Genomic DNA, 12,929 nt, shown 5'->3' on the forward strand with positions numbered 1-12,929 from the left:
TTTTAAATTTCACCATGTTACATCTGAATGACATTTTGCAAGCTACACCTTCATAAATTTGGGCTGTAATTGTAAATGAATAATAAATAATAAGCATATTGTCCTGAAATGCTTTTCAATTAACTCTCAAATGTGTTTTGTTGTTTTTGTCCATATTAACAGATTGGACAAGTTACTCCCTGCCTTCTGAGTATTCTCAGTTGGTATTTGGAAAGTAAGGATGACTGCATAAGAAGTTTATTTATGTCACCCTTTCGTTGTTTAGGATAGGAAAGCAATGCAAAATCAGGAAATTAGTGACCAAAGGATTAACTTCAGAATGTAGTTATCTTCAGGTGTAGTAGGTATTTTATTTGGGGAGTTGGCAAGAAGGCCAAGCCAGACAACATTTAAAAATGAAGAACATGTAATTACTGTAGCTACTTTGCAAAATTCCAGCTCCTGAATGTCTCCCCTCCCTACATGTTATTCTGTTGTGTCTGTCTGGGATGGTTTGTTCCCATTTCTTTGAAACCAATTCTTGGAATTGTGGCTGCTTATGTCATGGCTAAGTCTGGTCATCATGTGGTTCACTTCTTCCACCTGATGGGGGTTTCATTATCTACAAGGCAGCTCAGAGAATGTGGTTCAGAATGTTATCCATAGCCCTTGAGGAGGAACTAAAGGTCCTTGACTATGTTTACTGACTAAACTATTATTATTTGGTCTTGTTGGATTGTTTTCCTTTGTTTCTGTATTTCCTGACTTCTCTGATTAAACTTATTCTTTGGCTAAGAAAAAATAAGTAATCCCGAACAGAATCTGAGTAGAAATATGGATGTTAAAAGTCATTCTGGTGAAGTATCAAATGGAAGTGAGGAACAGATTATTAGAAACGGGAGGAAAGGTGATCCTTGTTGAAAGTGGCAAAGAACTGAGTTGGGTTCTACCATTGTGTGGAAGGTAGAACTTGTCAATGATGAAATTTGATGATTTTTAAGCAAAATGTTGAAGGTGCAGCCTGGCTCCTTCTGACGGCTTATACTAAAATGCAAGAGTAGCGTGAGATGAATTGAAGAAGGAATTATTGAGCAAAAATGAATCCAGCGTATAGATTTAGAAAATTCTCAGTCGGTCCTTATTGCAAAGAATGAAAAGATTGCTCTGAAGAGAACACTAAGTCTGTGGAGGAGCAACCATTTGATGAGGAGACCATGGATGTGATTCATGGGCTTAATCCGCCATTTCAACAGAAGCCAGGAATAGAGGTGGAATTATACCAGAAGAGCTATCAATCTGAAGGAAAGGAGAGAGAGAGCAAGTAGCATGGGATGAAGAAAGGCTGACAGACATCTCAGATTCTAAAGGACCAGACTGTAGAGTTATTTGCTTGCAATGTGTCTGCCCTATTCTTCAAGGAAAGGGAAGAATGACCCCCAAAGCAATTCTGAGCTGCTACTCCCACTGCAGACCCAGGGGCAAGGCTGTTTGCTCCTGTTTCAGAAAGTGAGGCTGCTGTCCTGAGCCTCAGTGTCTGGGCTCCTAAAGAGCCGTGGGTGGGATGCTGCTACCCACAGTGAGCCTGGAACACAGAACACTGATCCAAAGAGGATTATTCTACACCAAAGATTTAATGAAATTTGCTTTTTTTTTTTTTTAAAGCTGCTTGGTCAATAATTTTATTGTCTTCGTCTCAAAAATCTTCACAGAATATTGTGATTTGGCTTATTAGCTCTTATCAGCCCACTCCAACTCTGGGGAAGGCTGTCTTTGTTTGAGCTGCCTAATCTTTCTTCTGGGCAGGAGACATTTTGGAGCAATTCCATCTCTTCTTTTTAACTTCTTTCTTGCACTTTCTTCTCATAGACCAGATTCTCTCCTATAGCAGCATGAGCATTCTCAGATAGCTCCTCCATGATATCTGGAGTTTCTTTGCTCTTTATGTATTGAAATAATTGGTATTGAAATAATTGTTTCTTGTAAGCATCTTCATTTTCTTCCATTAGGTAACTGATACAATCCGCAGTATTCCATAATGTGCTTCTGATATACTTCTGTATTGAACTCCTGGCTTTCTGAATCATAATCAGGAAATCGTTTTGTACTGTGAGGGATAAACAAGCTTTCATCTACAGCTTTCTTAAAGTCCCCATTCCATTCTAATGGAATTTGCTAAACTCTGGATTTATTTGGGACCTTCCAGATCTTCCTTCATTCTTTCCTATTTCTCCATTTTGGAATGGGAATGTCTATTCTATGTCTGTCTCACCATCTTATTTTGGAAACTCATAACTTGTCTGGTTTTATAGGTTCATAGCTGGAGAGGATTTTTGCCTGAGGATGCTGCTACCTCAGGTCTCACCCATATATGATTTAGATGACATTCAGATAAGACTGTTGACTTTAGATTTCAGAATTGATCCTGGAATGAGTTAAGAATTTGGAGGCTGTTGGGATGGAATGAATGTATTTGCATGTGATAAACGTATGAATTTAGAGGAGCCAAGGATGGAATGCTACGGACGGATTTGTGCACCCCCAATTTATCTGTTCAAGCCTCAACTTCCAATGTGACTGTATTTGGAAAATACAGGGACTTTATGTAAGTAATCAAGGTTACATGAGGTTATAAAGGTAAGCCTTGATCTGAAAGGAGTAGTGTCCTTATGGGAAGAGACAAGAGTGAACTATGTGAAGTGATATGTTAATTAACTTGACAGTTGTAATTATGTCCTTAATGTGTGTCTATATATATAAAGTCATCATGATGCACACCTTAAATATATACAATGTTTATTAAAATTTTTTTAAAACAAGATTAAGCTGGTTCCATCTCTCTTTCTCCATGTGAGAACACAGTGAAAGAATCACTGTCTGAAAGCCAGGAAAAAAAAGCCCCTACTTTAAACAGAATTGGCCAGCACCTTGATCTTAGACTTTCCAGACTCCAGAACTGGGAGAAAACAAATTTCTGTTGTTCACACTTTTTTCTGGGCTATGCTGTGTGACATGTGGGATCTTAGTTCCCCGACCAGGGAATGAACCCACGTTCCCTGGAAGCCCCATTGGAAGAGTGGAGTGTAACCACTGAAGCCTTTGTTGTTCACTATTCTGTTGGGTTTTGTTCTGGCTTCTCTTGCACACTAATACTATCCTTTAAAATCCCTTCCTTTTTTCTTTTGTATCCAGAAATATATATATATATATATATTTTGTTTTTGCTATATTTTTAAGAGTTCTTTAATGCTTAATCATTTGTAAGTGTTACAAATACCTTCTCCCACTCCATGGCTTATCCGTTTACACCCTTATGGTTAATTCTGATGAACAAAAATTAATAATTTAAATGTAATTTATGTATCTTTCTGACATGATTAGTTTTCTTGAGCCTAATTTTAGAAGTCTCTCTACTCTAAGGTCATCATAGCTTCCTATGTTGCATCCCATTTTTCTGTCCAGTATGGTAGCCACTAGTCACAGGTGGTTACTGAGCACTTGAAATGTGGCTAATCTGAACTGAGATATGCTAGAAGTACAAAACACACATTTCAAAAACTGAGTGTGAAAAATAAATATCACATATGAAATATATATTTTGGGGCTGTTGGTATATATAAAAATATCTATTTATATAAAACATAAAATACTATTTATATTGATTTCATATATAAATATTTTATGTACTGTATATATATATACTATTATATATACATAATTATGTATACATATATTATTAATGCCTAATATAACTCTATGGGGTATGGAATTCGTAGTCCATAAAATTTTATATTCAAAATGGTTGGTCATTGCCATTTACTGTTGCCCTTTGGAAATCTGAGGTCAGTCTGACTATTGTTCCTTTTTGTGTCTACTACGTTTTTTTTTTTCTGCCTGATTGGGAAATATTAAGATTTTCCCCAAAGATGTTTCTTTCCATTAATTTCACTTGGTAATTACTTTTCTGTATTCCTTGAAATATAAGTATTTTCACTACTATATCTGTTTTCTCTTTTGTATATATTTTTGTGGTTAGTATTATACATCTACTATTTTTTTCTTATCCTGTCTTTTATGTTTTTTAGCTTTTATCTTATTTTAATATGCATACTTTTCTTTTGACCTTTGAATGGATCAGTTAGGCTGATCTTCTGTTTTTTATTGAGTTAAAATAGTTTTTTTTTTTTTCATTTCTGTGGAGTTTTATTTTGAAATAATTTTAGATTACAGAAGCATTACAGAGATAGTCACAGAAAGTTTCTATATAGCCTTTACACATTTATTAATAACAGCTTACATAACCATTTACACAGTACGACTGAACTGAACTGATCTGAAGGCAATATTGTTGGTAAAATACTATTAACTAGGTATAGACAATTTAAATTTCCCCAGTTTTTAAACTAAGGTCTTTTTTCTGCTTGTAGGTTCATTTCAGGATGAACCACATTGCATTTAGTTTCTATGTCTCCTTAGGCACCTACAACCTGACAGCGGTGGTCTTTATTTGTGTTTCTTGACCTTGACAATTTTGAAGCGTACTTTGTAGAACAGTATTTTGTAGAATGTCCTTTAAATTGGATTTTTCTGATATTTTCTTATTTTGAGAGTACCCAGGATTTGTTTTAATAGTGTGACAAGACAGGGACTTCCCATGTGGTCCAGTGGATAACACTCCATGCAGCCAGTGCGGGGGGCCTGAGTTCGATTCCTGGCCAGGGAACTAGATCCAACATGCCACAACTAAGACTTCTCATGCCAGGACTAAAAATCCCACATGCTGTATCTAAATGCAACAGAAGATCCCTCCTGCCTCAAGGAAGATCGAAGATCTGGTGTGCTGCGACTAAGACCTGGAGTAGCCAAATAAATATTAAAGAAATATAGTATGACAAGACAGTCCAGTCATGAGGAAAGAGGCTTATTAGACCCCTAGAATACGGGGCCATGTGGGAACCACCAGAGTTGGTCAGGAGGCAAGGGGAGCAGGTTTGATTTAGGAGTCCAACTTCAATGGACTCTGGCATGTAGAGGCTGTCTTGAATTGTCTGATACCTGGCCATGTAGTTCTTAGAAGGGGTGGATAGTGGTCCAGAGGGTGAGAGTCTGATAAATGACATGGGTGAGGATAAGGGTTCTTGATTAATTACTTTGCACAGGATAGGAGTACTGGCAGATCTTTGTCTCTAGTAATTAGCTAACGTCCCTCTAGGGTCAGCAAGACCCCAAAATGTCAACGCACCGAAAGCATGGAATAAAAAAATCACAGTTAATACAGTTCTCATAATGGATCTAAGGGAATCTCTATTTAGATTTGGAGTTAGTGACCATGGTTTTCATTTTGAAAAAAGAATCTTTTCTGATTTCAGAATATTCTGTTTTTATGATTTACTTCTTTGCATACCTCCTATGTCTTTTTAATAAGTTGGAGATTTTAAACGTTGTCTTATTCTTGCTTCAGTGTTGTTTCATAAAGGTTCACTTTCGTTCTCCTATCATTGTTTTTGTTCAAACAATTGAGTTTTTCCATGTGATTGGTGTCTTCCTTTCACCTACATTTTCCTATCCATAGAGAAAGTTGTTTGCATAGTACTGGAGATGAGATGAATTCTATTCCAGGTTTTGAAGGTCTTTATTCAAATATTTCCCTCACAGAGGGAAAATTGAAATGTTTATAATAAATTCGTTTTTATTTTTTTCAGATTTCAAAGTCAGTAGGCTATTGGTTATGATCTGCAGATTAATTTACCTGTGACAGTTTGCATTTCTTTCCAATCATTTTTCTACAAACCTATTTTTTTCCCCCTGGGACTTTATTGCTGGGAAATTTACCATGCTATCTAAAGGAAAGCATGGCTTATATGTAAAAGCTTATGAAATTATTAAAATTATTATGTTATGTGCTGTGTTAGCTTGCCTTCCCCAGATGCAGAATCTGAGGTGGGGAATGCTGAAGTCTGAATTACATCACTGAGACTGACCTGCAGTGAGGACAGGAGGCTGGATTTTGCACCCTGTGTCAGCCATTGTGTTATGCCCTGAGTCCGGTCCCCCATACTGGTAGAATAAGACACTCGCAGCAATGCAAAAGCAAGAATGGGGTTTATTTCTAGCTCGAGCTAGGGCTCATGCCTCCTCCAGCGCAGTGGAGTGCGGACAACAGCCCCGAGCCCAGGTCACAATGGCAACCCACTCCAGTGTTCTTTCTTGCCTGGAGAGTCCCAGGGACGGGGAAGCCTGGTGGGCTGCCCGTCTATGGGGTCACACAGAGTCGGACACGACTGACGTGACTTAGCAGCAGCAGCAGCAGCAGCAGCAGATTATATAAGCACCTATTTTTGTTCAAAAGATCAAGCTGGCAGAAGCTCATTGGCCAGTTTATGCACGCATGGGGTTTTTCTGGGGGATTTCCCTTTTTCCTCTGATTGGCCTGATTTTTGGCGCCGGCACCCGTGGGACTTTTCTAGGGAGGAATTTCTTAATTTTGGCCCTGGTGGGATCTTCTTAGGGAGGAGTTTCTGTGAACTTAGCCTCCACCATGTCTCCAGGAAATCGAAACTTAGGCCTAAGCAAGGTCTCAGGCCTATCCTGGCTACTCAGAGTTTAGGGCTCCTAACAATTGTCTGTGGGTTCACATAGGGCTGGGAGGCTGGGAAGCAGTGTATAACTGTCTGGGTGAGTCTGCTCCCATTGGCTGAATAGTCATAAACCATTAACAACCAACCAACTCACAGCTGATGTGGAATGGGCAGATGGGTGCTGGGTGGGCACCAACATTGTTTTCTGCATTTACAATAGCTCCAAGGGTCAACTAGAAAGAAAATGTAGTTTCTCTTTATATTTCTGGTCGTCAGATCTTAAAGCAGCTTTTTCAACGATGAGTAAATGAACATCTAGGGTTATAAAGAACTGCTATGTTTGAAAGAAGACATCTGACAAAACAAAAATCCTTAATAGTTGTGCTTCCTATGACATGAATTAATTTTAAGTTTAGCAGAAAGTAAGTACTAAGAATATACAACCTGTATTTAGGGGTGTTTATAAAAAATATAACTTTTCAGAAATAGTAGGCTATGTTAATTATCCACCTGAGTTCCTTTTGTATCTAAATCCCCAACAAACTGAACTGTAATGTGGTTGTCAATCTACAAACAGAAGTGAATTTAAAAAGTGTTAATAGAAAAAAACAAGAGCTGTTATAAATAGTGCTTCATATGCCTTGTACATATTATATAACCTGTCCTAAGAATGAAAGGACTTGGGAATATGGGAACATTTAATAATACATCCATTCAAAATTCAAATGCAAATTTCACTTCCATTCAGTTCTGCAGCATTATTGTAATGCTCAGTGATCAACACTGTCCCAGGTTTGGTGGAGGAAAGACATAAAGCCTTCAGACTGTTGTTCCAGAGAGGAAATGCAGACGGCCAACAGGCAAATGAAGAGATGCTGCACCTCCTAACTATCAAGGAAAGGTAAACCAAAACCACAACAAGCTGTCATCTCACACCTGTCAGAATGGTGATTATCAAAAAGAACACAAAAAAACAAACGCTAGCGAGGATGTGGAGAAAACAAGAACCCTCCTACATTGTTGCTGGGAATGTAAACTGGTGCGGCCACTGTGGTAAACATTATGGCGGTTTCTAAAAATAACTAAATATAGGACTACTCCTGGGTATATATCAGAAAAAAAAAATCTCAAAACACTAATTTGAAAAGATAGACGTATATGTGTAATCTCATATTGTATGTGCTTCTCAGAGGAAATAAGCTAACACAAGTGGTTATGAGAGTGGTCCAGGAGAATAGATGGAAGGGCGAAGGTGTGGGACTATCTCATTAAGCACTTGGTGGGCAGAAAAGATGCCATCCTGAGGAGATCATCCCTGGAAAAATTTGGTGTCCCAATTGCTAAATATCTCATTAATGGAAACGAAGCCCACCAGTGCAGGGAAATGCCCTTGTAGAGGTGTGATGATTTAGAGATAAATGGGGGAGGTTGAGGATGTTCATGAAGGCAGCAGCCCAGCTTCAGAACAAAATGAAGATTTGATAGAAACACATAGTTCTAGAGACATTTGAACATTCATCATCTAAGATGGGGGCTTCCTAGGTGGTGCTAGTGCTAAAGAACTCTCTTGCCAATGCAAGAGACATAGGAGATGCAAGTTTAATCCCTGGGTTGGGAAAATCCCCTGGAGGAGGGCATGGCAACCCACTCCAGTATTCTTGCCTGGAAAATCCCATGGACAGAGGAACCTGGTGAGGTACAGTCCATGGGGTCGCTAAGAGTCGGACACGACTGAAGAGATCTAGCAAGCACACACGCACCAGACAAGCCACACCCACACCTTCTGAGATCACAAATGAAGATGCAGGCAGTTTAGAATGGAAGGTGGAGGAACATGATGATGAGTACCACTTGTGGCCTGGTGACTAACCACAGTGACTGAAATTCTGGTTCATTCCACAATGTCCCCTTCAAAGATTCTCCTCAGGGAGAGGGACCCATAGGAACTGTGGGGAAGTTGTTCTCAAAACCTTCATGAAGTAGGAGATCTGTAAGACATAAAGGTTGGCTGTGTAGCTGTGGAAATACATTGCTGTGCTCTTCTACAGGGGGTATCACTAACTGATGGCCTCTGATGTTGTCTGAAATCAACCCCCATGTTTGCTTGGAGACTGTTTCCTAATGGCTATCCCTACTTAATGACTGAGCATAGCAGGGGTTTTAAGGCAGGTTCATCCTGGTGAGGTGTGGGAAAGTCACATGGGTGACATATGACATTAAAATATTTTATATATATATATATATATATATACACACGCATATGTGTACGAAAGAAAATCTTAGCTTTTATTGTTTCATTGATAAGAGTTTTTAAATGTTAAGAAACCTCAGTCTCTTGGTTTGGTGACCATGGTGATCGCTTTACAATATATACAAACATCAAATCATTATGTTGCATACCTAAAACTAACACATTACATTTGTCAGTTATATCTCAATTAAAAAAAGAAACCTCAGGAACCACACAGTTAAAATGAACAGAAGGTATGAAAATGAGACACCAAAAGCCAGGACATGAAGTATGTTCTTTCTTCTCTCATCATTAAAGGAATTTCATAAGAATCTTTCATGATTAAAGGAATTGTAAAAGTGAGATATTTTCTCACCTTTCACGTTGGCAATAATTGATTGAGCTAACCCAGTGCTTTTAAGGATATTGGGATGAGGGTAAATTCATATACCATTTTTGTGAGTTTACTGCTAATCACTGATTATTCAAAGTTTTGTGGAGGGCAGTTTTTTACTACTTATTGAAAATTTTAAATGACATTTCCTCTGACACAATGATCCTATGGTTAGGAAGTGTTCAGAGTGGTATAAGTAGAAGGACATTGGACTACACCATTGTCTGTGATAAGCAAAAACTTCCTGGGAGCTAATACTTATTGAATGCTTACTGTATGCCATAAAGAAGGCTGAGTGATGAAGAATTGATGCTTCCTAACTGTGGTGCTGGAGAAGATTCTTGAGAGTCCCTTGGACAGCAAAGAGATCAAACTAGCCAATCCTAAAGAAAATCAACTGGAATATTCATTGGAAGCACTGATGCTGAAACTGAAGCCCCAATACTTTGGCCACCTGATGAGACGAGCCGACTCATTGGAAAAGACCCTGATGCTGGGAAAGATTGAAGGTGGGAGAAGAAGGGGATGACAGAGGCTGAGATGGTTGGGTGGCAGCACCAACTCAATGGACAGGAGTTTAAGCAAATTCTGGGAGATAGTGAAGGACAAGGAAGCCTGGTGTGCTGCAGTTCATGGGGTTGCAAAGAGTTGGACACAATTTAGCAACTGAACAACATTTTATGTCAAAAACTGTTCTAAGCAACTTACATGCATTAGCTTGTTAATCCCTGCAGCAATCCTACGAGGTAGGTGCAGGTGAGGAAACTTTACAGGAGAGGAAACTAAGGCTCAGAGAGGTTAAGTCACTTGTCCAAAGTCTGGTTAGTGGTGGAGATGAAATTGAACCCAGTCTGGCTCTGGTGTCCAAGATCTTAATCATTATCCATATTCCTTTTTTTTTTAATTTGTCTGCATTGGGTCTTAGTTCCAATATGAGAGATTTTAGTTGTAGCATGAGGGATCTTTCTCTGCGGTGGCTAGCGGGCTCCAGAGTGAGTGGGCTCAGTAGCTGTGGTTCTCAGGCTTAGTTGTCCCGTAGCATGTGGAATCTTAGTTCCCTGGCCAGGGATCGAACCCGTGTCCCCTGTGTTGAAAGGCAGATTCTAAACCATTGGACCACAAGGGAAGTCCCCACATTACTTCCAGATGAATCGTGGCACAGATTCACAATTGCTTAGCCAGAATTTTGAAATTCAGTTCTGATAACTGAAAGCTCTATTTGAAACACATGGGATGAAAAGTCAGACTTACCTAGCTGAATTCAAATGGCAGCAAAACCTGAAACAAACTGACATGAATCTATTTATAGCTACTTGCCACATTTGGCGACATATTAATTAATGTTTCACTGCAGAAATATTAATGCATTTGATTACAGGATGATGTCTGTATCCTGCTGGATATTTCATAATATATAGCATATACACTGTATGTGGATGAATTAAATACTTAGGAGATACAATCAGTAGTAATGGAAAACTGGGATGAGCTGAAGGAGAGGGAGGCTTGAAGAGGGACTCATGGTTTAGTAATTTGTATACCTACGTAGATTTGTAAGCCATTCACTGAAAAAGGAAACATTATAATGGGATGGATTTGGAGGAAGAATGAGTTAAATCAGATGTGTCTTTGAGGCATCAGCAGGGGCATTGGGTAGGCAGCTGGATATATTGATGTGGAAGTCTAGGACAGTTCTCAGCTGGAGATGGAAATTTGTGTTTCAGAAGCAGGGTGTGTGAAACGCTGCTGACAGATCAAGTAAGGCAGGATCCGACTTAGCCATCTGTAGATTATTGATAATGTTAGTGAAAGCTGTTTCCATGAAATGTTACTGGTAGAATCCTGGGCTGAGGGATGAGTGCTAGGGAGGAAATAGAGATAGAAAATACAGATGACACTTTCAAGAAGTTTGGCTCATAAGCAGGGAGAGGAAAAAGTGGTAACTGGAGAAGGTTATGAGCACAGAGGGAGCATTATTGAGGCTTGAGTTTAAGAACACAAAATGGAAAAGGCATAACCAACATGCAGGTTTTCTGAGTAAACGCAATGGAGTAGGATCCAGAAAGCTAGTGGAGGGATATAATTGAGGAGGTAAAACAGATGATTTCTTGTTTTAGAATGGAAGGATGATGGCACATGTGCAAATTCTGCGTACACAGGTCTCAATGCTTAGAATCAATAAGATAAAGAGTTCCTATCAGACAGCTTCAAGCTAGTGCCACATCTAATGGGACATGCGTGTGGAAAGCATATGTTGGTTTCATGAGAGGAGAAGAGATTTGTTCATTGTGGCAGGGCATTGCCATGCAGTTTTGAGAGTCTGTTGAGATGAGAGTTAATGGTTTATTTTGATACCAAATTGCAGCATTTTCCTCAGCAAGGCTTTCTCCTAATAAGGCTGTTAGGATGTGAAAGTAGACATATCCCCCACGCAGAGAGATAGGCCCCTTCAGCAGACCCTCCTCTGTTCAAAGAAAATTGGCTTTTTGCCCACCCCGCAGAAAGTATAGTTTCCCATTTCTAAATGGTTATTGTAGCCAAGGTACTAAGCTGAAATTTACAGTATAGAATTATTTTTCTGGTATTGAATACCTTGCTTTAAAATTTTTATTTTTATGGGGGTATTGTTGCTTTACAAAGTTGTGTCAGTTTATGCTGCACAATGAATTGAATAATCTCTATGTGTAGAGACATCCTCTCCCTGTTGGTAACTTCTTCACTCCACCCACATCCCACCCATCCAGGTCACCACAGAGCAGCGAGCAGAGCAGAGCTCCCTGTGCTATACAACAGCTTCCCACTTAGCTCTCAGTTATACACCCAGAGCCAGACATCTTGGAATGTGAAGTCAAGTGGGCCTTAGGAAGCATCACTACGGACAAAGCTAGTGGAGGTGATGGAATTCCAGTTGAGCTATTTCAAATCCTGAAAGATGATGCTGTGAAAGTGCTGCACTCAATATGCCAGCAAATTTGGAAAACTCAGCAGTGGCCACAGGACTGGAAAAGGTCAGTCTTCATTCCAGTCCCAAAGAAAGGGAATGCCAAAGAATGCTCAAACTACTGCACAATTGCACTCATCTCACGTGCTAGTAAAGTCATGCTCAAAATTCTCCAAGCCAGGCTTCAGCAATACATGAACTGTGAACTCCCAGATGTTCAAACAGGTTTTAGAAAAGGCAGAGGAACCAGAGATCAAATTGCCAACATCCGCTGGATCATGGAAAAAGCAAGAGAGTTCCAGAAAAACATCTATTTCTGCTTTATTGACTATGCCAAAGCCTTGACTGTGTGGATCACAATAAGCTGTGGAAAATTCTGAAAGAGATGGGAATACCAGACCACCTGACCTGCCTCTTGAGAAACCTGTATGCAGGTCAGGAACAACAGTTAGAACTGGACATGGAACAACAGACTGGTTCCCAATAGGAAAAGGAGCACATCAAGGCTGTATATTGTCACCCTGCTTATTTAACTTCTATGCAGAGTACATCATGAGGAAGGCTGGGCTGGAAGAAGCACAAGCTGGAGTCAAGATTGCCGGGAGAAATATCAATAACCTCAGATATGCAGATGACACCACCCTTATGGCAGAAAGTGAAGAAAAACTAAAGAGCCTCTTGATGAAAGTGAAAGAGGAGAGTGAAAAAGTTGTCTTGAAGCTCAACATTCAGAAAACAAAGATCATGGCATCTGGTCCCATCACTTCACGGGAAATAGATGGAGAAACAGTGGAAATAGTGTCAGACTTT

Source organism: Moschus berezovskii, chromosome 16 (assembly GCF_049115385.1).
Source record: "Moschus berezovskii isolate FMDL1 chromosome 16, NW_MosBer_1.0, whole genome shotgun sequence".
NCBI lineage: Eukaryota > Metazoa > Chordata > Mammalia > Artiodactyla > Moschidae > Moschus > Moschus berezovskii.